This window comes from Halyomorpha halys, unplaced genomic scaffold (genome assembly GCF_000696795.3).
Source record: "Halyomorpha halys isolate HHAL.00 unplaced genomic scaffold, Hhal_1.1 Scaffold531.1, whole genome shotgun sequence".
Taxonomy (NCBI): Eukaryota; Metazoa; Arthropoda; class Insecta; order Hemiptera; family Pentatomidae; genus Halyomorpha; species Halyomorpha halys.
The window spans coordinates 71,820-74,325 of record NW_027111171.1 but is presented as its reverse complement, the minus strand read 5'-3'; positions in this window follow the sequence as shown (position 1 = coordinate 74,325).

The following is a 2,506-nucleotide window of genomic DNA, read 5'->3' as shown; positions in this document are numbered from 1 at the left end:
TATAGAAATATAATATAATTCAAGAATCAATATTAAATTAAAATTATTACAAAATCCAGAGCATTATGTGAAGCTTCATGTTCTTGTTTAAAACAAACTTTTTATAATATTATTTTACCAACATCATCGCAAATAAAAATAATTGAACTAGTCATTAAAAAAAAAAAACCTAAGCCAAAAAATTAAAATTTTATAGCAGTCACTAAAAAGTGTTATAAATATAAATGAATTGTTTGAAGAGGAAGGAATGTATTAATGTGCGTATAGAAGTGGACTCCCAAATAAACTTCTCAAAGAGCGCCTACATGGAACGGCCGAGGGGCCGCCCAAAGCTTCGATCGTTGGATGGTATTAAAGTGGATTCAAGGACCCTGCTCGGAGTGAGGAATTAAAAAGCAGCTGCATTTAACAGATTAAACTGGTGGAAGCTGCTTGAGCAGGCCGGGACCCAGTAATGGGTAGTGATGATGATGATGACAGAGGAGTGAACGGTGTGTACCAAGCCAGAAGTGTGCCACTTTGGGAAAGTTCTTCTCCGCCGCCCATTCAAGCTTGAAGAATAAGTGGGTTCTTCCAGACTATTGGATCCCACGAATCCTGACAGTACACGGAGGTTCCAGGGAAAGCTGCAGAGCTTCAGAAAGAACATCGACAGGTGCACCACCTACGAAGTCCATGTAACAGCAGAACACGTGGTATTGGATTACACCTCCATGGAAGGACACCGGGCCAGGCTGCCGAGAAAGATCGGAATATTCGAGGAGGACGTGCAAACCCATCATCAAGGAGCTCATCAGAAAGTTAAATAGAACCCCTTTCCCACAAAAATATTATATAATAATAAAATGAAAAATAAATCGTTATTTTTGGGCAGCAGTGTCATGCCAAGCCCACTGCTACCGAAGAGGTTAACAAAAAATAAGTAGTTTTACGGGGTTTAGAATTATAATGGCTACCTTTAATGAAGGTTTGGTAGGAAAAAAAAGTTTTTACGGAAAAAATTGACCAAAGTTGTTTTTTGGAATGATCGATTAAATTAATATTACACTTATTGTTAATTATTTATTTTTTTATAAAATTTATAGCGAGCATACTTTAAAAATTGCATTATATTCTTTTGAATTTCTTTCAATCATAATTGTTTTAGTCATAGTTCGAAAAATTGATTAGATATTTTTTTAAAGAAAATAAACACAAAATTGTTTCATAGAAAAAAAAAAAAAGACTTACTTAATAATATAAAATTACTAACATAAACATGGAAAAATATAAAAAGTTACTTAAGATAAATGTAAAGAATAATATAAATATAAATTACATATAATAATATATAATAAGAATTTTTTATATATATAAATCACTTTAAAAAAATGAATATTAGGAAGTGTATGTTTTAATTAAAGGGATCTTTTATTCAATAGTCCAGTTTAAAAAATATTTGTGGTCTTATCCAACTAGAATGTATCATGTTCATACAAAAATAATACATGTTCATATGAATATATATTTGTTCATATTTATTTATTTTTTGGGAAGAAGCATTTACAATCTCTATTTAAATAATAATCACCAACATACTAACAAACTTTTTCACATTTTACAAATTAAATTTATCTTTATTACTTATTAAACAGAAAGGTTTGTTGAAACGAGTTAGTTAAAAGTGGAGATAAAAATCTGTTAAATTTAGAACTATGTCAGGCTTTTGATTACAGGGACATGGCATTAGCTCTCAGTAATATAAGCTCACACAGAACGGATATTATTATTTATTTTAGTATTCAATAGCTTTATATAAACAGGATTCCATTGCAGAGTGGTGATAAAAAATATGGCTGGAGAGAAAAAACCTACCCTAAACCTGTTAGGCCCCTGTGGCGCTGGATAAAACCCAGCTCTACTAAATACACAATAGGGGTATTAAATGTGTCTCTTCGGTTTTTTCCCCAGTGGAACACTAATAAAATTTGCTTTGATTTTAATTGTGTCGTTTTCTTCATAGGACTGTATTTGAATATCGTAAATAAAATATTAGAACTAAATATTATGTTAAGTAAAATATTTTTACTTCCTTTAAATCCAAAAATGAATGATTTTAAATCTTAAATACATTTTTTTTTATTGATAACCGGTTCAAGTATTTGACACAGGGGGTGTCAATAACTGGATAATATAGTTGTCAATAATAGTAATCAGAGCTCCCACTTATTGTAAACCACTGTTCTAGTTATTGATACCTTGAAGAGTTGCATTGTATCATTTTAGTTCGAGTAAATCCAATCTTAAGACTTACATGTTTATAGTTCGTGATTTTAAAGGTTTTATTTATTTTATTGTTTATAACAGTTATTAGATTGTATAGTTATAACGATGACCTACAATAAAAAATGTTTAACTTTGAAGGTACAATGGCTAACAATGTAGGAAATTCAAATTTCATCCCCAAGACTGAAGCCTAGACTAATATAAGACATTCTGCTATGAATTATATTAATTTATTTTAATT